Source organism: Leptonychotes weddellii, chromosome 1 (assembly GCF_054177405.1).
Source record: "Leptonychotes weddellii isolate Sample4059 chromosome 1, ASM5417740v2, whole genome shotgun sequence".
Lineage (NCBI taxonomy): Eukaryota > Metazoa > Chordata > Mammalia > Carnivora > Phocidae > Leptonychotes > Leptonychotes weddellii.
In genome coordinates, this window is record NC_138369.1 from 25,021,011 (window position 1) to 25,046,488 (window position 25,478).

Genomic DNA, 25,478 nt, shown 5'->3' on the forward strand with positions numbered 1-25,478 from the left:
AGGAAATCTCTGTGCCTTCCTCCCAATTTTGCTGTGAACCTAAAACTGCTCTAAAACCCAAACCTACAGAAGAACCCCTATATCGGTGCTTCTGTAGGAATGTGAACCCTTCTGGATGCCAGGCAGCACGTTTGAAGGTTTACCTAAGGGCTCCCTAGTAAATTAATATTGGATATTGCAGTGGCAATTAAGCAGTGTTAATAAACGTGATTGTTGTGGTTGCTCTGTGGGGGAGGATAGATTCTTCTCACAGGCTGGGTGCCTTCCCCGCTGCTCTTCTAATTAACATAATTTCTAGCCCCAAGACTCACTGCTGAACTTTCTCCTCCAATGTAGGACTGTGGAGATGTACCTTGTACTCTTTTAACTCATCGTATTCAACTACACTGAGAGTGAGGGGAAAAGAAACAAAGACTCACGCATTTAAATACTGCATGTAGTTCCACTGGTCTCCCAGATGCTGCAGCTGCCTTCATAGGGCGACTTACTGCATGGGATTCTGAAGTTCAAGATAAGTCTGTTTCCTACCCAAGGTCAAGTTGTAAGCCAACTACTGTATTGAGTGTCCCCAGACAGAGAGAGATGGGTTGGAATGCTGGGTAGAGGACAGGCTGAACGGCCTTCCAGTTGTCTCCCTAAAGGATTTTGGAGGGTGATTTTGATGATATTCTGAAGTCACTTTTTGTGCTGACTTTAGCACCTAAATCCCATCCTTGCCTAACTTCCCACCCCCCCACCAAATGTACTGGTCCACTGCCCAGATGTGAATGCATGCATAGTTCCCTGCTGAACTTCTCTTGTTTGAGGTTCATTGTATATAATCTGTAGTGATGATGTGTGGGGAGAAGTATCAGTGGTCAATTTGCACATTTTTGTTACAGTGTTGAGAGAGGCTGCACAGGCAAGGGTGTTGAATTACAGGATCCCTGACTCTTAGGGCTGGTAAAAGCTATAAATACCATATGTTCCTATCACCTTGATGGACTGTATATGATAAAATGATAGATAAAGGCAAGGTTGGCTTGCAGAGCTTTTCTATTTAATGAAGTAAGCAATAGGGACCTTCAGAGATTCATGGGGGAGACGTTTCTTATAACCCTGAAAAATGGCACACTTTGGGCAGGCGAGATTGCAGAGGGAGACTGGACTCAAAAGAAGCAAGGGGGAGAATTTAAGATGATTTTTCAGATACACTCATAAGATACTTCCCTTTATCCCTTACAAAGTCCCAAACGACATCCATTACTTTTTCTTGAGCTAGGTTATAGCAGTACTCTGTGGTGAAATTACGAGAATTCTGCAGCATAAAGTAGAAAAATCAGGAGATGTGCAGGGGACAACATCTCAATGAGATGTGGATTAGAAGAGTTAAAAAATCAGATGGGAGAGGAGATGCTTGAAGAGAAATCAATTCAGTTAAAAGGGATGCAGGCATCAGAGTTTGATTGAACAACACCAACATATCCTGGGAAACTTCCCTAATATTGGTCTAATCGAATCAGCTTGTGATACACTGTTAGAATCATAGTATTATTTCAATCTAATGACCATGCATACTGGCATCTCCCAGCAATTAATATAACATTAACCCCCATCTTAGTTCTTGGATATAAGCTGTGGTTTCGGCTGAAAACATGATGGATAAAAATTACTGACTGTTCTGGACCTGTGTATAATGTCATATCATTGAATTTTATTGTTATTTTCCTACTTCAGTCTTTTTCAGACCTTCCTCTATGAGACCCAATTCTTGATTATTTGTGACCCGATAGATAGTAGATGTTTTTAAACTGGGAAATGTTAATGACCATTTTTTTTATGAGAAGTAAATGTCGTATAAATTAAATTTTAATGTTTTTATTGTCCCAGAGGAAGATAAAAACCATTAGCTAATGACGATGGTAATGTTCAAATTGTTTTTAGTTTTAAAATAATATTTATAACCTGCAATGCTATGTTGTCTCATTTTGGACTTAGGAAAAATTTATGAACATCTACATAAATGTATGTGAATTAGACAGTAAGAATAAAATGGCTTAAAAGTACAACTATGGCTTAAGTCTATTTATATGTATGTTTGGAAACTGAGCGATATAGGTATCTGGCTAGAAATCTGCCTGCTCAGTTGTAACTGAATGTCAAATTTCCCCTATAGTTAGTTACCCATTATTAAAAATATTCTTGTCTTAAATTTACCTTGGCAGGGGAATGTGCTTGGTGATTATCATATTGGGTTACTCTGGGGATTTAAAGATTTATATTGTTTTAGTTCCGCTGAAATCCTAGCACTCACAGGCACAGACGTATCTATTTGTATATACAAATGTACTTGAGAAGTTCTTTTTTAACAATAGATGATTTTAATATTGTCCGAAATTAAAAATGCTCTGTTTCATATCACTGTGGAATGTCATGGGGTTCTTATTTATTTCTTCGCTCTCCAAATAGGTAACACAACATAATATGTTACGCTAATTAAAGAACAGAATTTCAGTTTCTGCGATAGTTGCCATGTTCATTATTTCTGGAGAAAGGAACAAATACTCCTTTGTTTAACCTGAAGATGAAAGAGTGCATGAACTAATGAAATGTATTTTTTTTAAATGGAATTTTCTGTCTTAGATTGTCTTTTATGTCTTTATTTCCAACAGACATGGGATTCCCATCCTCCAAACAGTGCCACGAGGAATTATTTTTAATTTTTGTTCCATTAATTATTTACATTGTATATATCACCATAACATTCAGCACACACACACACACACTCACACATGCTTACTGCATACTCCACATTTGTTCTACAGGGAAGGACAGTAATAGAAGAAGGTACTATTATTGATACTAGTTACAGCTATTGCACAATCATCTCAGAGCCTTCTTATTGCAACTTTTGGTTAGACTTTCTGCATATCATTGCCCCTCTGCCCTGCTCTTCACTGCAAAAATATTTAACAAGGATTGAGTAAGTCACAGTCTGGTTAGTGTAGAGAGATCTGGAAAGACTGATCACTTACCAATTCCTGTTTTAAAAATCATCTCAACATTCAACTCTGTGGATGTACCAGACACTTGAATGTAGGGAAACTGAAAGCCAATAACCAAAGGGCAAAAAAGCATTGTTACTTGTATGTTAAAGTGAGAAATATACTAAAACTTCCATATCTGTGTGTTGAGATTTTTACTGGTCAGTGGTGGTAGAGTACAGTGGCCTTTCTTTTCAGAGCCATTGCAGGACGTAGTGGCTTTTTAAAAAAGATTTTATCTATCTGTCTATTAATCTATCAATCGATCTATTTATTTGAGAGAGAAGGAGAGCGCGTGAGCTTGGGGAGAAGCAGAGGGAGACAGAGCATCTCAGGCAGACTCCCCTCTGAGTTTGGAGCCCAGCATGGGTCTCCATCCCACAACCCTGAGATCATGACCTGAGCCAAAATCCCGAGTGGGACGCTTACCCGACTGAGCCACCTAGGCGCCCCCCATTGTGACATTTCTGATTGGACTGGTTATGTGACATCCAGGAGGGATTTTTAGTCATTGGTGATTTAACCATCTCTCTTTGTCCGGGAATAGTACCTCAGTATGCTTCTTACTCTGTTTAAACATTCATTAATGAAATTGCTCTGTGTCCATGCCCATCTCTCTGATTTGCTTCTTTTATTCTGTTGACTGGTTTAAGGCATGGAGGAAGTTGGGTCGAGAACTTGTTAGCATTCCACATTAATATTAACTTGAACTCTCTCCCTTGTGTCCCTAAATCACTACAAATAAAAGCTTGTACTCTAATGCATGTGGCTTATCTATAAATATCACCTGAAACAGAACAAATAAAGCTGTGTATGTTTAACTGGGAAGAGTTGAGAATTAATGCTAAATTAAAATATTGTCACACAGATTAGTGTAGTCATACTCACAGTCTCCAATGTCGTTCTCTTTACTGTGAACACTGAATAATAATTATTTTATGAAGGTAGTGCATTGTAAATATTTATAAACAGAAATGTAAAACAGTGAGACCACAGTGAATAAATTATTTTGAAATATTTTAAAATCCAGTTTTTATATGCTTTTTAGTAAAAATTATTCATGGTGATCAATATTTCTTTCTCACTTGCCATCTGCTCTGCTTCTTCGGCTGTGCAGTTCTAGGTGAATGATGCACTGTGCTGTATAATGCACTCCACAGATTTATTGACTTGGACGCAGCATTTTTACGGAGAGCATGCAAACATGTAATCACTAAACATAGGTCTTCTGGTATAGGTAATTGCCAATTCTTTCCCACCCCTGAGGACAATTAGGTAGTCATTAGGTTTGCAACGGGATGCCTTCTCTCTTCATGTAGGTGTCATTCAGTGGCTTCTCTGTGGGGAGGTGGAAGAAATTCATCCCATGGATTCCTGGAGTGACTGGGCAAAAGAATTTTATTTTGTCTTTTGCAAGCAATTGAGGATTTTCCCTTTGCATCTGTGTAAATATCCCTATTTTCATGCCATTCCATTTTAATTGACTTTTCAGCAGTAAATTTTGCACTATTGAGTCAGCCCACCTGCCTCAGCTAGGGTCTTTGGGGTGAAACAATGGCACTTAGGTGGTTTGGCCACCCCTCTCTTAATCTGAAAGCAGATGTCTGTAGCCCGTTAATAATCTGTGACTCTTGTACTTTCCTTTCCGCATCTGGCTTGGAGGATTTGCCTTAATGAAGTTTATGTGTTTTTTTGCTTTGTTGGATATACTTTCCATTACCCCAAGCAAACCATTGTAGACCCTATTATTAATTAATTAGTTAGTTAATTCATTAATTTCTGCATGTTGTTGGGCTGGTTATAACTATTCAAGGAATTTTCTTGAATCAGTTGAAATAATAGCGATTTAGTGATATTGCTTGCATTTGAGGACGGATGAGGGTCAGGCGTTGTTAATGGTGCCTGTCCTGTGAAGCTGTCCTTGCTTCTCCTAGTTTGAATTGATCACCCTGTTTTGTATGCTTCCATAGTTACGAGTTTTTCCTTTGTTGTGTTCTTTTATGAGTCTGCCTTGCTTAACTTGCCTTTATGATTGCCTCCCTACCGGATGGCAAAGCGTTCCAAGACAGGAACGGAGTCTTATTCATCTTTGCTTCGCTTTGCAGAACACAGAATATGCACTTGATAATTACTTGTTAAACTGGAGATAGTCAGATTTTTCTAGACTAAATACCCTCTGAACCCTCCTTGTATCGGTCAAGGATTATTGGGTGGCAAGAAGGGAAATCTGCATAAACTTGCTTTAGGCAAAGGCAGGAATTTGTTTGGAGACTGTAGATGTGTCTCTGGGACCCTAGAGACAGGTGTCTTTTTCTCTTCCTGAACTACTGGGGCTCAGGACGATTTTGCCTTTCATTATGCTTTTAGAGAATTATCCATTCCCTTCATTTTGCATGTGCTTGGGCTGAGCCATGCCCTGCTCCCCAACTTCCTGCATTCTCCTTGTCCTTGTCTTCTACACTGCAGGCTTCTTTCCTACTGTGCAGTGTGCCCAGACTGTCCTTCCCTGCTTTTATGTATCCATCAGGGCTCAGCTAAAATGTCACCCGCTCCAGAGGCCCGTATTGCGGGGAGCCCCCCTGAAAGTTTTACTTCACGTTCACTTATTTCATAGTCTTTTCCTTCAGTGCATTTGAATATGTTTGTACTTTTTTGCTTCTTTACTGCCCTTCTCACCCTCTGGAATGCAAGCCCCCGGAGGAGCCTTAGGCTGCCTCTGCCTTGTCCACCTTGGATCCCAGTGCTTGGTATGCAGTAGGAGCCGCATAAATGCCTCTTTAACATGCAGTTGTCGGGCTGCCATACATCTCCCCGAGATGTGTCAGAGCCTCCTCTTGAGCAACTGGAGCTGAACCCCGCGTGAGGCCATCTGTATCAGGGTGATAAATTCCTTGTTTGTGCAGTTAGCTGCCCTGCCATGAACATAGCGCTCCATAATGTGCATAATATAATCATTTAGCTTTTGGGGTTGTTTTTCTGCATCATTTGATCAAGTCATAAACTTAAGTTATGAAGTCAACTCTCGAGACTGAGTCTAAGTAAGACAGATCAATGGGATCTGTCTCAGGAACCAGAAATTTAATATACCCTGCTTGACAGCCATTGTTTTTTGCTTCCCAGATGCAGGACTAATTGTCCAGATATGACAGAGGTGTTTGCTTTTTGTTCTTGTTTCTTGATGAGCAAGCTAAGAGTTTTCTTCCCCTCCCTTTTGGATTCGAGGATGAGATGGTTTTTGGCCTGTTAATCATGGTATTAAGAAATAACAGCTTTATAGTGAGACTTGGGAGGTATCGCCCATCCCTGTGTTCCAGCTAGTGTTTTCTCTACTCAGGCTCCCAGCTTCTAAAATTCCTACGAGGAATTTAAAGAGCCGCCAGTGGTGTGGGTAAAAACTTGCATGCCTAGAGGACTAGGTTGAAGTTCTTGCCATTTCACTGATCAGCAGTGTTATCTTGGACAAGTTCTGTAATCCACTGGCCTCTGTTTTTCATTTGTAAAATGGGGATAATAGTATTATTGCTTGAGCAGGGATCCAAGAAGGATTCATTAAGGTGCTCTGTGTTCTCGGGGCACCTGGCTGCCTCAGTCAGTAGATCATGCACCTCTTAATCTCAGCGTTGTGAGTTCAAGCCCCACAGTATGCATAGAGCCTACTTTAAAAAAAAAAAAAAAAGATGCTATGTGTTCTTAACACAAAGGCAGACAGTGAGGTGTTTTATAAACTTTGTCATCACCATCCTCATCTTCATGCCTCCGGGAGACCTTTTAAAAGATGCTACAAATGTTACCTGGAGGGAGGCCAGAAAGGGGGAAAGGTGGTACTTCCAGGCACAAACAGTATTTTGAGCGAGATAAACATCCGTAAACATGGATTCCTTTATTATTTATTGCTTTGAATTGAGCTATCCTGATTGTTTCCAAATGACGTCTTTAGGGGTTGAGCTTGGGGATAGGCATGTGTATGGTTTTCCCTCAGCAGTGGTGATACTTTATGGCTTAGGTACAAATGGACATCTTAAAATTCTAAAATTTGCCTGACAAAGCACAGCAAAAATAAACCACTTTACTTCACTTTGTTGCCCACTTCAGATTGTGTTCTGTTTTCTTGGGGAAAACCTGGCTTAAGGCTTTGCTTTGGCCCTGAAAAATTAAAGTTTAGGCACATCGTTCTTCAAGGGTTGGACACGCTCGCCTTGAAGTCTTGTTCTGTTTGATTGGCGTGCTCTTTTAAAAATAAAAATAGAATGGGAAATATCCAGCCTTGTTCAAAAAATCGTAAGGTTTCTCTGGATCTACATTTCTTGCTTTCAACTATGGCGTCCAGAGCGAAGCTGCTCTCCTTAAACCAGTTGTTTTCAAAGTGTGGTCCCTGGACCAGCAGCATCAGCATCGCCCCGGATCTTCTAAGAAACACGCACTCTAGATCCTACTCCAAGGTTTCCAAGTTAGAAACTGTGAGGTGGGTGCAGCGACCTCGATCAGGCCTTTTCGGTGTTGCTTACGCGGGGTGTTTGAGAAGTTCTTTGTGAGCTTGGGTTTTGAAGTTCTCCACAGTCCCCACCCTTCCTTGTAATCATGCACCATGCACCCAGCTCGACTCTCTGAGCTAAACCACCTTCCTGGTACCTACAGGCATTTATGTCTGGGGAGTGGTATGGATTTTAGAGTTGGTTTGTCTGTGTGTTGATTTATGTTCTGCTTCAAACAGATCTGACACCTTAAGCTTTTAAGTCCCCTACGTGTCTCTAAATCTAAGGGAGAAATACACAGTGAGAGGGATATGTCTTGAAGAGTATGTTTACCATCGTGGAAGACCATTGACAGATGTGTTGACTCGCAAGACAAGATCACGGATAATAGACTATCTAAAAGGAATGTATTAATTTTATTCCTTGGGACATAAGGGAATCAACCCTTCCTATGTACACCAGAAAACTGGGGTTTAGAATCAGATTTACCGCATTGCAGAATCTCAGCTTTGCTCCTGAATCTGTGTGGTTTGAGTGAACATCTTCAACCTCTCTGAACACAGCTTTCCTCATCTGTAAAATGGGTATAATTCATCCCATCTCAAAGAGAAATGGTGAGGGTTAAGCGATGTGTACACAGAAAACGTCTCCGGAGCTTCCAAGTTCATTTGCAATCAAGTGTATCTGGCTTTTCTGAAGAGTGAACACACACATTCAGAAGTATAGTCAAAACTGGTGAACTTATTTATTGATTAATCAGTAAGCCATATATTAATTCGTACATTAATCTGTTATGTGCATAGCATAAATCCAATATGACTCACACTTTCAATTAATGGTTTTGAGGGCTTAATATGTGTCAGGCACTCTTTTAGAGACTGGGAACAACACAGAACTATTCAGACAATTCATGCTTTTATGGCACTCATCTTCTAATTTGGAGATGAAGAGAAGAGACAAGAAGCAAGCATATGAATAGATGGGTTCTGTGATTTCACTTATTCTTTCAAATGGCATCCTAGACAGTACTTTAATCACAGTACAGTGGCTCATTGAATGCATTCAGGGAATGTATAAATAGCTGGAAAGCAAACTTTATTAATATAAACAGAATTGCAAATATCATGTGGAACCTGCTTCAGGAGGTGTAGACCACACGGTTAATGTGTTACCTTTTCAGGAATATAAAACAAAGTTGATGGGACAGAGAGAATCATTTTATCTTATAATCGCTAAAGTGGTTTGGAGATTTTCCCAAAGATATTGGCAGGATGGCTTTATAACGTAAACCATGACTTAGAGAGGATGAAATTAATCAATAATCTTCACTGAGGATTAAATGGTGAATGAGGTGGGACGTGTCATGGGGAAGATCCCTTTTGTACATTTAGGGAGTTTCTTGAGCTGTTCTTCCCCAAGAGTGTCCACTCCTGGCCCGTATTATCACATGTCTTTATTTATTGTGGGGTTATGAGTTGATCACCCACCCCCACTCTCTCTGTCATAGCAAAATGTTAGTTGGAAATCAGAACCCCGTATCCAACGTTGTTGAGTTTCAAATTGCTAAACTGCCCTTCACTGCAAGGAAAGTGATACGACCTGTTCTGTGTTTCTCCAGGCACTTACAAAGCCAATAATTCTCCATTCGTGTGAATCTCCTCTTGTCTTTATTGCCTCAGCCCCCTTTCCCCACTCTTTATTATAGTTCCTTTGTCTGTCCTTGTTGTGTCACAGCTTTACACGTATGACTCAGCCTGAGCTTGAAACTTTGTTCTCGCTGCTTTTTAAAAGGCTTTTTGATGAGTCGCCGGGTAGTTCCAACCCACACTGTTGTCATTTGATCGCCTACCGTCTCACTGACCTAGAATTTTAGAAGAAAATGTAGTCTACTTTAGGTGTGTTTGAATTATTCAGCCTTTTTTTAAAAAAAGAAATCCAGCCAAAATGAAATAATAGTGTCTTTAGTAAAGAATCCAGGATATATATGATGCTAAGTTAAAGCTTTTACGAGGGACCCATATTTATGAGTAGAAAATGTACAAGTTCTTTGTAACTGGGTTCCTTTTAAAAGAATAGGGATTTTGGTATGATCAGTCATTTCATGGGCCTACTGTGTGTTCAGTGTGATATAATAATAGTGCTTACAGTACTAATAGCTGATACTTAATAGGTGGTATCCTCACACTTTGCAAGGCACCGTTGTAAGCACTCCGCTTTGTTCTAGTGCTATGAGGTACATACTGTTATTATCCCCATTTTACAGACAAGAAAGATGAAGTGCAGAGAGTTTAGGAAACTTATCCAGGATCACTTCCCCACCAAGTGGCAAAGGTGAGATTCAGTGGTCTGGCTCTAAAATTCATGGTCTTTATCACTGGGCTATGCACGTCTTCTTTCCTTATTGAACTTCTCATCTAGTGGAACCTGATCCATACAGTTGTATTTTCAGGGCTGGCAAAGCAAACCTTTCCCATAGCAGAAAGCAAGTCTTTATTCTAACTCTGTCTGCATAACCACAGAATCCGAATTAATGGAGTTCGAAGGATTGAGATTTAACCATAGGTACCATGCCCCCGCACCTGACAGGTGACTTGTGTGTCAACAAGGTCTTCCGTATTGACTGACACTTACATGTGATATTTGGTTATGGAGTTTAACTTGGGAAGCAGCTTGCATGCTTAACTACCTGCTGGTGAGATTTTCAACGCCATGGAATGCGTCCGAGCCAGTGGGCATTGCAAGTTAATTGCTTGTGTATATCTCGGCCAGTGCTGCACGCAGGCAGCCCCCAGCCATCGGAGGATGAGCCATTACTTGAGACCCCAGACATTGGGCTGTTAATGAGTCATTTTGATGAGTAGGGAATGGGAAATGTCAAGAAGGCCACGTCTGGCCTTGTTCTGGTGGCATGTTTAGCCTGTGAACCAAACTGTTGTTCTAAGGTGGTGCACTGATGAGAGGTTGACTTCTGGTGGCATCAAGGCAGTTATAGGACAGAGGGTCAGCATTGATAAGGCCACATCAATTTCATACGAACAACATGTGTGAAGATGATTGGAGCCACTGGCTTTGTTCCCATTCGTCAGTTTGTTTTTCACTTACTCATTCAAGAAAGATTTCCTGGGTGCATATTATGTGCCACATACTTCTGCTGTGCTCAGTGGGAACAACCGGGAGCAAAATGGACAGGTGGCTTTACAATTTCTATCGAAGATTCAGCCACTACGGTGTGGGTGGAAGTTGGAGCCAGCAGGATTTGTCTTGCAGCAACATGGGTATAGCAAGCACTTCGCCTTTACTTAGCTTGTATGTTTATTTACATGACGTTGGGGAGGTCCACAGCCAATGTTCTCTCCTAGCTATTTCTCGGAGATGCCGTGAAACGTATTTTTGGTTCTGGTGGGAAGTAGGAATTGTCACAAATACTATAGGCTCCAAATCTTCCACGTGAATGAATGAAACTAGGAGCAGCGGTACCAAAGGAAAGCAACGTGGTTTCCTAAAGCTTCTGACAAAGTCAGCTGACCTAGAATGGGATACCAAGGAAATATTCCTTGAATACGTAATTCAAACGTGATCCTGAACCTAGGCCTGACCTGGGTCATTATTAGACCAGACACAAGGCCTACTGCAGGTATCACAGGGCTGACCCATATCCATATTCCTGGTAGGGAGATGAGCCTGTCTGTGGGGGCTGCTGATTGCCTCTCACATTGAACTCCAAAGCCTTTCTAACAAACGAGGCAGAATGGAGTGTTAAAAACCTCCATTAGAAAAATCATATTAGTTGGGCGCCTGGGTGGCTCAGTTGGTTAAAGCAACTGCCTTCGGCTCAGGTCATGATCCTGGAGTCCCAGGATCGAGTCCCGCATCGGGCTCCCTGCTCGGCGAGGAGCCTGCTTCTCCCTCTGACCCTCCCCCCTCTCGTGTACTCTCTCTCATTCTCGCTCTCTCAAATAAATAAATAAATCTTTAAAAAAAAAATCATATTAGTACTCATTTTTATCAGCAAGACTTTTAATTCATCTCAGCTTTTCCAACTCCATAATATCTGCTCTACTTGTCAGAAGTAGTAAGAAATATTATCCCACCATAGGAATGGTCTCAAGCCTCATTGCAAATGTTAGTGATGCATCAAAACCCTCAGTGTTGTATTAGCTGCATTCTAGATGTCTAAATTCATTCCCTTACTAGGAAGGAAAGATGTACAGTTAAAGGCAGAAAAGGGCTAATGGCATAATATTTGATAATCATGGCCTTCTGATTAGAAGTGAGTGACATTCTTCCAGATTTCATGCACATGACTGTCACCCAACACTGATTATAAATTTAGCTAATTTAAACAAATGCTTTCCATGTTGGTTAAGACACCTTGTGAAGGGGCTCTTGGCCGGCTTGGTGGTGGAACATGAGACTTTTGATCTTGGGGTCATGAGTTCAAGCTCCATGTTGGGCGTAAAACCTACTTAAAAAAAAAAAATAGCTTCTGTATCCCTGACTATTGTTGTAGGAAAATATTCTTTGAAGTGGAATGTTTGGGTCAAAGTGAACGGGTGTTTTTAAAGATGTATGTAAACAAAAGGTTGTATGCATTTTGTGAATGCATATGTATTTGTGTATATACAAATGGCTTTTAGATTTTCTCTAGTGGACATGTAAATGAAGTCTTTTCAGTAATAATACAAATGGTACATGACTAACTTTAGATATAAGATCATGATCTTCCATGGAGAGCTAGGAGTGGGAAATATGTGTGTTAAAATATATCAAGCCTGTTTTATTTTGGAAGTTGAGTCCAAACATGGAGAAATTCCCTTAACATCTTATTCTTCTGTGAAGTGATTTCTTTGGACATTGAGCTAAGCGGTTGATACCATTCTGATCACAAGCAAGTACTACATTTCGCTATTAAATGATCTGAACCCTTAAAGGTAAAGAATTTTATTTTGTCAAACCTTTATGGTTGTAGATGCCGTTATAATCATAGTAGATATTTGACTTCATATCCTGCTTTTCCTGCTTGTCATAATCGTTTTCCTAGTCATAATCATTTCCTCTGTTTTGGATCTATGTTATATTCCACCAGGTGAGGATGCTTTCTCATTTTGGGACAGGCAGTTGCTTCTTCCTTTCTGTCATTAAGGAAAAAGATATGAAGCCTATGTACGCATAGCTCTCTTTCTCTACTAAACTGGATTTTCTTGAGTCCGTAGATTCCCACATATAGACTCCGTGGGTTTCAGTTTGAAACTTGTTAAGACATTATATATATTGTGAGAATTCTCCCCAAAATACTTGTGCTAAATTGTAGTGCCTCTGGCATTGTCTGACAGTACTTCCGCCCTTGTGGTGATCGTGGAAATCACTAGTGGTGTCCTGTGTGGGAATAATTGTTTGATAGAAATTCTCAACATGGTAAAGTCAAGGTGCTGCTATTTCTGAGTTGTCTTTGGGCTGTTCATTTAAGCCCCCTCAACTTTACATTCACCTGTTAAACAGGTGGCGAAGGAGGGTGTGGTAAAGGATGATGATTGTGGTGGTACTCCCCCTGGGACTGAGGATGCTCTTTCAGGGGAATTAGACAAAGAAAATAAATGGTAACACAGTTGGTCCACCTTAAAGAACATTTTTTTAGGGTCACTATTCTTATAGCTCACTTTGATTTCAACTCACGTTCTTCTGAGACGTGGTGTCTGTTCTCTGCACGTTTTATTGCAAAGTTGATGTCATGTATGATCATAAAGAGTACAGATGAGCCTCAGATTCATCAGAATTTGTATTCCCACTCCATGTGACTTAACTCCTTCATGCATTTATATAGTGGATGTTTTCACATCTATATAATGGGAATGTAATGCCATATTGGACACAGGGAAGGATGAAGAGTGAAATGAAATATTACAGGCCCATTGCCTGGTTCAGTGAATGGTTCACTAATGGTAGGTAGCGACAACCACAGCAAGACTGGTGGTGGTTGTGTGCACGGGAAATGTGTTTTCCGTTGTGGCTCAGAACCTTATCCCTCAACAGCGTTCCAGTGTACTCAGGATGCAGAACTTGGTAACAATGAGCCCTGGAGAAAACCTTGAATGAATATTTGCACCAGTGAATGCAGAATAAGAGTAGTAAATAATTATTGATATGTGGTGAGTGAATTAATTCTTCTTCTTGGGGGAATTTTAATTAAATACATGAAATAGAAAATAACAGTTGGGCACACAGTCATCCAGTACTGAATTGTGTGTGGTGCAAGTTCTCTTGCTCAGAAAAAGTACTGAAGCAGATGAGGAAGGAGAGGGGCAGGACCTGGGCAAAGGGGTGAGTGGAATGTGATCAGGAAATAAAATGAAGAGGTGGGGTGGCTCTGGGCTCTGCAAACCATGCTGTTTAGAATGATTTTTTTCCACAGATACACTGCAAACTCGGTGCCCTTCATTCCCTCCATCTTGGACGTGCTTCACGTGCTTTGTGGCCCCTGGTGAGCACATCTGGCCATCCAGGACTAAACCCTGTGGCATCTTCCAGCTGCAGGTGGCCAACCTGGGGAGCAAACCACCTGGCCCAGTTTGTCTCCTGGCTGCCGTGGGGGAGGAAAGTTACAGAATGTTTTTCCCCTTGGAAAGCTGAAATGGGGAGATGTACATACTCATGTGCCTCTTAGTTCTATCTGTAAGGTAGATTTATTTAAATGGGTATGCAAATTAATATGACACCAATGAAGTAGTTTTTGGGCATTACATTTCAAAGTAAGTTTGGGATAATTTTGAGGTCAGCCTATTTCCAGCCATAGATTCCTATCATAATCTTTTTAGCGTGGATAATTGTTCATTTGACTCCAGTCATAAATATTCTTCTTTAAAAACATTTTACTTATTTGAGAGAGAGAGAAAGAGAGAGCGCAGGAGCAGGGGGAGGGGCAGAGGCAGAGGGAGAAGCAGACTCCCTACTGAGCATGGAGCCCAATGCAGGGCTCAGTCCCAGGACCCCAGGATCTTAACCTGAGCTAAAGGCAGATGCTTAACTGACTGAGCCACCCAGGCGACCCTCCAGTTGTAAATATTCTTTTTTTTTTTTTTAAAGATTTTATTTATTTATTTGACAGAGAAAGAGAGAAAGAATTCACAAGCAGGGGGAGAGGCAGAGGAAGAGGGAGAAGCAGACTTCCCCCTGATCAGGGAGCCCAATGTGGGGCTCGATCCCAGGACCCTGGGATCATGACCTGAGCTGAAGGCAGCCGCTTAACCGACTGAGCCACCCAGGCGCCCCCAGCTGTAAATATTCTTAAGCAAGTTAATGAAATGCCAGCTTTTTGAACCATGTGAGGTGTATCTTCCTGTAGTTTGTGTTTATAATGTCAATTCAAGTTACTTTGATTCACCAGTATAGGGGATCTGGGTGACTTTTGGATGGTGCTGAGAAACTTCATCTCTCATGAGGGAAGGGAAGGAATGATTTTAGCTCCTTTGTCATTTGCCAGCGTTTTTGTATTAAGACCATACGTAAGGGGCTTTCTTTTCTTCCTTGTTTTTAAAAAATTGCCAACAAAGAAATGAAGAAAACAAATATCTAGTGAGGTCTGAAGAAAACACAATCTCCTTATTTTCAAATTTATTGTTCAAGTTTGCTACTTTTAAAGCTAATTTAACATCTGCATCTGCAATTTATAAGTAATACTTGAAAGGACAGACACACTGTGTGTGTTTTGCTTTGAAATTCTAGTTGTTAATGTGTAACAAATTTTCTGTAAATATGCAAGGGAAAAAACACCTTTGGGATTAGAAGGGGTTGCTTGATATAATCAATAGTACGTGTAGATTACTAGTGGTATCTTAATTGTGATTTTTAAGTTGGATGTTCAGAATTTATTTTGAGCTCTCTATGAAAATTTTAGGATCTGAATCTGAATCTTAAAGTGATACTTACATCTTGGCTTTGAGCTTGCTAGGTCTGCAATGGCAGGTTAGGGAGAGAAACCCCAATAAATGAATTTGACCCAAGTTAGCTCATGTATGGGAAGTTATACCTGCCACTTTGGCTACAATTTCTAAAACCCTAAGGCTAACTATGTGATGTTGATTAACTTTTTATTTATTCTCTCTCCTGCGGTTAGTTTATTAATGTCCCGGGGTGGTTCGAATATTAGCGAGTGGTAGTTTCAAGGAGCCCTTGGTTTCCAAAAGTGAAGGTTGCTAATTGTAGATTCACTGTCATGGAAGGACACATCTAGTTGAATTTGAATGAGAGCCCACTGAGGAGGAACCGAGTCCCGTTGGTACTATATCAAGAGGAGAAAATCTTTTCCACATTTGGTAGAGACAATGCCAGGAACTCCATATTTGTATATTGATTTCCTGTGTATGTTACCCAGTGTTTTCTGGTAAAAGAACACAATTCAAATTCTACTCCTCTGTTATTTCCATTGATCCCACGGTGCTGGGTACTGTGTATAAACTAAAAAAATGCTTCCATCTTGTAACAAAAGGAAATCATAAAATGATGAGTAACAGCGGTCCATGACCAAGTTACTTTTATTAAAAATCGTATTCCTAGAAGTTAGATTGCCTTGTAGCACAAGGGAGGAGAGGTAGTGTAGGTACTTTCCAGTTACAAATTTCTATCCAAATCATTTGATGTAATGGAGGTGTTCTGAAACTAGAATGTGTTGATGGTTGTATAACTCAATAAATTGACTAAAAATCATTGAATTGTATGCTTGAAATGGTTGAATTTAAGCATATATCTTATACCTCAGTAAAGTTGTTTAAAACCCTGTCTATTTTAAACTGAAACCACATCGTTGTTTATTTATGTTTGGTAGACTATTTCCTGACCTGTGTATATATACAGTGCATGTAACAGGCAGACCCCTGCCCTTATAGAGTTTGCATTCCGGTGGGGGCAGTGAGCAGATAGCAGACAATGTACAAAACAAGTATTTAAAATATTAGGAAGTGAGGGCTTTGGAGGTAAAAATAGAAGGAAGAAAGCACGTTGAGCTGGGGACGTAATTTGAGTGGTGGAGCAGGTCTCCATGAAAAAGTGACAGGTGAGGAACGGTCTCGGGGAGGGGGAGGTGAGAGGTTACTTGTTGCCCTGGGTAGGCAGAGAGGACAGCAGGAAAATGCTGGACATGTTCAGGGACAGCAAGGAGGCCTGTTTGGCTTCCATTGTGGGATCAAGGCGGACAGAAGTAGGAACTATGATCAGGGAGGTAATTGGGGTCAGGAAGCAGATGCGTAGCGCCTTGTATACAATTTTTCAGGTCTTTGGCTTTTTCTTTAAATGAGCAAGGATGCTCTTGGAGGTTTTTAAGTCAATGGCTTATGTTTTAACAAGATCACTGGCTGCTGTTCTGATAACAGACTGAAGGAGGTGAGGGGTAGTCAGGGAGTCAGGGGCGGAGACAATGACAGTGATCCATAGGAGACGTGATGGCAGCTTGGGCAGGAGTGGGAGCAGGTGGGAGACGTCAGCTTCTGGATCTGCTGTGAAGGTACATTTGCTCCTGTATCTGAGGAATAACATATAAAGAAGGTGTGAGGGTTGACCCCAAGATTTTTGTCCTGAGTACCTGAAGGATGCCAATAAGAGGGTGGAGGCCACACTGTATGAAGTTCAGGCTGGAAGAACGATCTGGAACTTCAGGATTGCACATGTGAAATCTGAGATGCTCACTAATCACTAGTAAAGATGTGGAGTAGACAGATGGATTCAAGACTGGGATTTTGTGATCCGATGCCCCCATGGGCTTGTAGCTTCTGCCTAAGCCTGTCTGTGGGGTCAGAATCAACACTTGCACTCACCACAGCTGCTTTCCAAGCTTGCAGAGAAGTGTGAGGCTGAAGGTACTGCTGATTCCTTTTCCACCCCTAGTCTCAGAAGGAGCCTGCACGCCCTTGGGGGCTCAGGACTTTGTGGGCAAATGAGGACTTCAGGCCAAAAGCCATATGGGTGTTAAGTTTTACTCACTATTGATTTTGATGGAGTATGAACAGCCAGGGGAGTAGTTGGATTGATTTCTCTTGGTGTCTACCAATTTGCTTCTCTTTAGAATCTTACACAAAGAGAGGGGGGCAGCCCTAGTTTGACCTATTGTAAAGCAAATTCAGAGTAAAATATTACGTACATTACTTTAAGTTTGCTCAGAATCACAGTGGTTTAGAGGTCTGTTCATATGATCCAGTAAGCATGGTTAAGAACCTACTACTTAAAGAAATGTCTGTTCCTAATCAAGTCCTTTTCTCCCCCTTGTTTTTCTGAGTTAGGTGTTTTTGGAGCACTTTGGGAAGAATTTTTAATGCTAATAAATGAAAACAACCTCTCTTACCTCGATACCCAAAAGGTCTAGATTCCCCCGTAAAGAGTGGTCCTACGGTTGAGTACTAAGGCTGCAAAGAGAATGAAAGCTGATTAGAGTATGTTTTGTCCTCTTTGCCCAGCATCTTCTGAATATGATTATTTTATTTTGAGGCTTTGTCTGCATTAGCAGTTTTATCTTCAAGGAAGGGATTTCTAATTTGCTAATTAGCGTGTTTTTCACAACCGGGATCCTGCTGTTTTGGAAATCACTAAGCATTTTCTCTGGGATGTGAGCTCCTAAACTAAAAAAATTCCAGCAAAGTTCATCAGTATGGTGGACAGGCATCGACATGTACTTACCTCGGGCTGTAGTTCTCAAACCCAGAGGGAAAATACATGGTCTGTCTCCTGCTTAGTCACAAGGTATGGGTCCTTCAGTTTCTTTTTGATCCTATTTCTGCATCTTGCCAAGTAAGATTCTTCGTTGTATTATCTAAACAGTGCTTGGTTTCTTCTTTTCTTTGAAGAGTCCCAGATATAGGAGTCCCACCATATAACTGTAAAATTGTGCTTTGTTTTCTTAATATCATACCTAGTATACCTCACGGTATTGATACTTAATCAACTCGTGGAAAAATTACAGAACCAGCACCACCAGCCACACCTCAAGCAAAGCTTTTTCTTTTCATCGAAATATAGTTATTTACTGTGATGCCTCACCTCTGTTTTCTTTAAAGTGGGTTAATACTGTTTTAAAATATTGTTAAACCTTTTATTCCTTAAGTAGGGAAGACCCTCTCAATACAAAAGGATTTTAATTAGTTGTATATGTAATTTTTCCCATCAGTTTCTCCTTCCATCTTAATTCTGCAATGTTTGTGATATTTAGTATGGTAACTATGGGACCTTCTGTCCTGTGAATGGCTGCCTGTAGACAACAAAAAGTCCTTGCTTACTCACTTCATTTACCTGTATCTGTCTACTTAGCTTTGTGCTCCAACTAGAAACACATGGTGTTATTGAAAATGTTAATACATTTGATGTTGATAAATATTTTATTTGCTGATTTTGAGGAACCAAGGTCAAAGCTACCAGTAGGCTATTCTCCCCAATCCATGGCCTTAACTGAGACATTCAGTCCTTTTGTGGAGCAGCTTTTTGGCTCTAGCCATGCAACCCAAGCTGAATTTGACCTCCAGATTTCGGTTAACATCAGAACTGCCCAGAAGTGTCTACCCATTAAAATATTACTACAGCAGGATATTTAAAGGGTGAAGGGAGTCTCTGGAGCCAAGTGCCTGCGTTTGAATACTGGTTCCACTTTTTGCTCAATGGTGCGATCTAAATACCAAACAAAGTAACCTTTTTAGGCATAATATCTTCATCCGTAAAGTGGGAATAGTATTGCCAGGAACAAATAAAATAATCCAGGGACTTTGGTCCATTGTCAGTGACCTGTAAATATTAAGCTATATGTAAAGAATGGGTGTGAAGAGGGGAGGTTAAAAGCTGCTTTTACTAGGGAAGTGGTCTTGGACCACTGTGGCCCTCACGTGCATCGTCTGTATGATAGGGATAATAGTGAAGTTTACAGCTTTTGATGGATTTGAGGATTAGGTGATATGATTCTTGTAAAGAACTTAGCGCAATGTTTGGTAACAGTTAGTGTCCTGTCTTAGGACTGGTCGTGGCTGTTTTCATTGTTTTCAAAACACAGTTTCTTTGACCTCCACTCTTGAAGGTGCTGATTTGAAGGCTCAGGTATGTGGATTTTATTTTTCTTGAACTTCTCCAGTGCATCAAGCCCAGCATTTGTCTTTGGTTCAGCATTTGGGAGCACTGTTTCCATCATCCCCACGGCCGTCAGTGGGCTGCCACATGTTGCCACTTAAATCCTGAGATGAAGTTGTAGTGCACTTACCGTTTAAAATCGTTGGTATTTTTCTTTCTTTCTTTTTTTTTTTTAAGATCTTATTTATTTATTTGACAGAGAATGAGAGAGCACATGAGAGGGGGGAGGGTCAGAGGGAGAAGCAGACTCCCTGCTGAGCAGGCAGCCCGATGCGGGACTCGATCCAGGGACTCCAGGATCATGACCTGAGCCGAAGGCAGTCACTTAAACAACTGAGCCACCCAGGCGCCCCTAAAATTGTTGGTATTTTTATATAGGATGTTGTTTTTTTTCTTTATGGTGACTGCAGCCTTCTTGCTGTCAATATAGTTAACTTGCATCTATAACTCTCAGAATTACATTTGTTTATTCTTTTTTTTTAAAAGATTTATTTATTTGAGAGAGAGAGACTGAGAGAGAGAGCACAGGAGAGGGGGGAGGGTCAGGAGGGTCAGAGGGAGAAGCAGACTCCCTGCCGAGCAGGGAGCCTGATGCGAGACTCGATCCAGGGACTCCAGGATCATGACCTGAGCTGAAGGCAGTCGCTTAACCGACTGAGCCACCCAGGCGCCCTACATTTGTTTATTCTTCATCAATAATCAATTTCATTCCTAAAATATAATAGTGATTCTTAAGATTTATGAAATTCCCCATCAGACATTTTCTTTTGATCACACATCTTTGACAGAATAAAAAACAAGAGAGCCGACCATTTCTGTGTCTTTCCTGATTGGCTCTTTTTAATATTCCCCTTATATGCCCTATTTATGTCCTGCATTGCTTATTTATCCTAAATGGCTGCACTGCCAGATGTGGGTAACAAGGGCAAGGAAATTCAACTGTGTCCTGCCCTCAGATGTCCTAATGTTCTGCAAGGGGAGGTTCCTGTCATAAGCTCTGTCGTGTGTTGAAAACATTACTAGATTCTCAGGTACAACCAGTATGGGTATCTGGATTTCAGAGGGAGCCTTGACAGAATATCTCTTGATATTCTCAGAGTTGAGATGGAGAAATGAGGATTCATAGTAGATTGAAAAACTCTTCCCAGGGAATTCTGGATAATGCACCACTGTAATGATGGAAAGTTCTATCTTCGGCTCTGGCCTTTTGAGTATTTTTATCAACAACTTGATGGACGAGATGGATTTATTAAATTTGCGAATGGCATGCTGGCGGGAGGCACAGCACTGAGATTAGATGACAAAATCAGGATCTCCCCAGCTCCTGAGAGGCGGGAATGATGGGTGGAAATTAAATACCATACAGAAGAGAAGCAACAGGTAGTGCGGCTGTATGGAAAAATTGTACAGACTGTTGTTCAAATCACAACTTCAAGACCCGCAATAGCCACTGCAAATAACGATGAGGAACATAATGACTTCTCAATAATATTGGCTCTTTTTATAGTTGTCTCATTTTAAGGTTAAAATAGAATATCTGCTTTAATAAGGATCTGACTTAACAATCATAGGAAAAAGATCCAAGGATTCTTTTTGCCCACATAATTGCATAGTACTTTCTTTTCTCAACCTTGTTTTCTATTATTGTCCACTCCTCCAGGAAGCCTTTTTAGACATTTTTATCCCTATCGTACCTAGTCCATGAAATTTTAGTAACATCAGTAAACACAGACTGTGTATGTGATTATGGATTCGATGTATATCTGTGCTTTAAAGCCAAAAAGTAACATTTTGCCCCCAAGAACAAACTTTCTTTCACCCAATATCACCCCTGTTCAGAGTGCATGCCATAATATATTAAGACCTCAGGAGTTCCAGAGTCCACTGAGAATATTCGGAGGTCTAGATCTCAGAAGTGTATGTGTCCAAGTTTTTTTAAATAAGTTTTTTTTGTTGTTGTTGTCAATTACAGAAGTACTACATGTATTCTTTTTTTTTTTTTTAAAGATTTTATTTATTTGACAGAGAGAGACACAGCGAGAGAGGGAACACAAGCAGGGGGAGTGGGAGAGGGAGAAGCAGGCTTCCCGCGGAGCAGGGAGCCCGATGCGGGGCTCAATCCCAGGACCCTGGGATCATGACCTGAGCCGATGGCAGACGCTTAACGACTGAGCCACCCAGGCGCCCCTACAACATGTATTCTAAAAATAAATATCTTCCTAGATCAAAAAGGAGTAAGAAGTGAAAAGTCTCCCATTCCTTTTCCTCTTCGTTTACTAGTGTTATGGTTTCTTAAATATGGTTCTGAAGGCATTTTATGTACATACAATAAATATATATATATATGGTCTTTTCATTTTTAAAAGAAAATCGTAGCATGATTATAATGTATAGCAGTTTTTTCACCAAAAAAAAAAAAAAAAAGTTATTTGGAGGATACCTGGCTGGCTTAGTTGGTAGAGCTTGTGACTCCTGATCTCTGGGGTTCTGAGTTCTTTGAGTGTAGAGTTTACCTTAAAAAAAAAAAAAAAAAAGTAACTTGCAAGTTTTACCATTTTAGCTTAAAGAGCTCTCTTTCTCTTCTTTGTTGTCTCCCATTCCATACTATTCATTGCAGTTGATATCCCCTAGTTTGGTTAACTAGCCCTTTGGTGATGGTTGTTTATCGTGTTTCCAATCTTGGATATTACCAACAATGCTGCCATGACTAACCTTAACCCTGTACAAATGTAAATATATCTGTAGAAATCACACTAGGGTCAAAGGAGTGCACATTGGCTATTTTAATTTTTATTGCCAAATTTTCTTTGAGAAAGATTGTATCAGTCATTCAGTAGCCATAAATGAAAGTGCTTATTTGTATACATCCTTGCTAACAGTGTGTAATCAAACATCTTGATGTTTACTAATTTAGTAGGTGAAAGAATGCATCTATAAAATTTTAATTTGTATTTGTCATTATTAATGAGGCACAGCAACTTTTCCAACATTAAGGGTCCATTTGTATTTCCTTTCTTGGAACTATTGGTTCATAGCTTTTTCCCATTTTTATATGGGTTTTGAGGCTATTGATTTCTAGAATCTCAGTATTCTAAAGAAGGTATATACTAAAGAATTTTCCCTTTTGTGGTATGAATTGCAGATGTTTTTTATGATTATTCATCTTTTGATGTTTCTTATGTGCTTTCTGGAATCAGAAAATTAAATATTTGTTTAACATATTTGATTTCATCAGTCTTTTCTGACTTTGGGGTTATACATGATATGTAGAAATGTTTTTCCTATTACAAATTGCCCGACAACTGGTTCTTATGCTTTTTCTTCTTTATTTTAAGTGTTTAAACCTTGGATCCATTTGGAATTTATCCTAGAGTAAGATTATCTGCTTTTGAACCATTGAGTAGTATTAAGTAATGGCTGTAGTTTCCTTAGCAAGTCTCCATTGATTTTTTATGTTCCAATAAAACTTTATTTATAAAAATAACGGGTGGGCCAGATTTGGCCTGCATGTCCTACTTTGCAAACTCTTGTAGTTTATAGGTTAGTCCCATAGATCTGGAATTGACTCTTTGGTCTGCCACTTACTATGTGAGGGTAAGTTTCCTCTCCTGAGCCTCAATTTCTTTATCTGTGAAAGCGGGGAGACTAGCACATATCTTGACACAAGGTGTTGAAAGGATCAAAGAAGATAAAAATGTCAGAACTTGTCATCACAATGCCTGGCATACATTTTAAACTTTAAAATATTACATTAAAATGTTATTTAACTTGGTAGCCGAGGTTTTGGTGAGTGCCTCAACCTCATCCTAGCCCTTTTAAACAGATATTTATTTATTGAGTATCTTCTGTGGACCTTATGAACAAAATAGACAAAGATCTGACATCATGGAGCTTATATTCTCATGGACTACTTACAAGGAAGAGAAGTGAACAAGGTTAGGGAAATGGAATGTGGATGGGAGTGCTATTTCAGATGGCTAGGTTCGCGAAGACTCCTCTGACTAGGGCAAGTGAAGTTGTTGATGTTCTTGTCACTGTCACTTCTGCTAAATCCCTCCAATTTTCCTTCTTGATCCCCTTTATGGGAAGTTACTTACACTTCTACAGTTATTGAAATAGAGAAAATTACAGGTTACAGTGAAATGTTCACAGTGCCACAGAGACATGGGCTCCGTCATGTTGTTTGGCTTTACGTCACAAATGTGTTGCTTTATGTCTAGACATTCCCCCAGATAGCATTTAATAGTTAATACATTTAGAGCATACATTCCTCCTTTTATAGTTGCCATGGGAAGCGTGTTAATCATCCTGTCTGCACCCTCTGAAGTGCCTCCCAATCCCACACACCCCCCTCCACACCAGGCCGCTCAGCTGTTGAGTGAGTGCCTCATAAAACTGTTTTTAATTTCTTGTTCTTTCCCTCTCAGCCCTTATGTTGGTGGGTTGTTACATAGACTGTTAGCCCTCCCAAACACCAAACTTTGGGAATTTTTCCCTCTTCCTATTCGTGATTGGGATTTCTCCTGAGCATGTAGAGCGTGATGCTGGCATTAGAGAGTCATGGTGAGAAAAAGGACCCCCAAGCCTTGTCTGAGCCAGACCTCAACTGTCGGTTTTGTCTCCTTGGTGGGATGTGGCTGCGACCCCGGTGGGTCTTCCCTACCTACTGATGGTACTGTGGCTTGTGTCTGAGGCAGAAGCCTTTGGTGAGAGGCAGCTTGTTCCAGTGAAGGCTTTCAGGGATTCTTACCCCTGACCCCTCCATTACCAAGAGTAAGAATTTACAGCAAGGGATTTCGGAGTTTGTCCCTTTTCCTTTTGTCTAAATGAGATCTTTAAACCCTCTCCTACAGGGAAAGAGGATAGCTAGAGATGCAGGAAGGAAGGGGGATCAGGAGATGTTATCCTTCTATGTAGTCTATCCAGCATGTATTTCTGATTTTTATCTTTATAATTGGACATTTTCGTCTTAGGGATGAATGTAGAAAAAGCATTTAATTATTTAATTGTTGGTCTTTTTGAACAAATACTCTGATTATATGGTGTATTTTTCAGTGACAAATAGCAGAAAGCCTACTCAAGCTGTTGTAAACACAAAAGCATATAAAACTGAAAAGTCTAGAGGTGAAATTTAAGTTTCAGGAGTGGTTTGATCAGGCTTGCTTCCTTCCTCCCTCCAGTCCTTCCTCCCTCCTTCCCTCCCTTCCTCTTTCCTCTCCTCCCTCTCTCTACTCCTCTCCCTTCCCCTCCCTTCCCCAACCCTCCCCCTCACCTCCCTCTCCCTCCCTTCCTTCATCTTTTTCCTCTGGCCTTTATACTTGTCAGTTTTGGCCTCTGGTTGATTGCAGTTCAGCTCACTCCCTTCCTCTTGTTCATTCACATTCTGGGAGCAGAGTAGGTTTTCCCTCAGGCTCTGAGCAAAAGTCTGGAGTTTTGTTTTTTTGGTTTTTTTCCATTATGTATATTTAATATCTTTATTAAAAGTCAAAATGATACAAATTAGCCATATAGAAGCAATTTCAGACTTATTAAATAAAAATGAAACATCATAGAATTTCCCTTATTTATGAAAATTTGTAACTAAGCAAATCATAATTCAAATATTTATTTCAATGGAACCCAAATATTACAATTCATAAAATAACATTTAGATTTCATTAGTTTAATATTCTTCCTCTAAATACTAAGGTCAAACTATTTTTAACATTAAAATTTTTCTTAAATTTTATTTTATTATGTTATGTTAATGACCATACATTACATCATTAGTTTTTGATGTAGTGTTCCATGATTCATTGTTTTGCATATAACACTCAGTGCTCCATTCAATATGTGCCCTCTTTAATACCCATTACCAGGCTAACCCATCCCCCCACTCCCCTCCCCTCTAGAA

General features: G+C 40.3%; 1 protein-coding gene across 4 annotated transcripts in view; it reads left to right on the forward strand.

Annotated features, from left to right (window-relative positions):
• The window catches only part of PTPRG (protein tyrosine phosphatase receptor type G), a 700,100-nt gene that overhangs the window by 372,346 nt on the left and 302,276 nt on the right, over positions 1–25,478 (forward strand). The gene's annotated exons all lie outside the window — the stretch shown is intronic.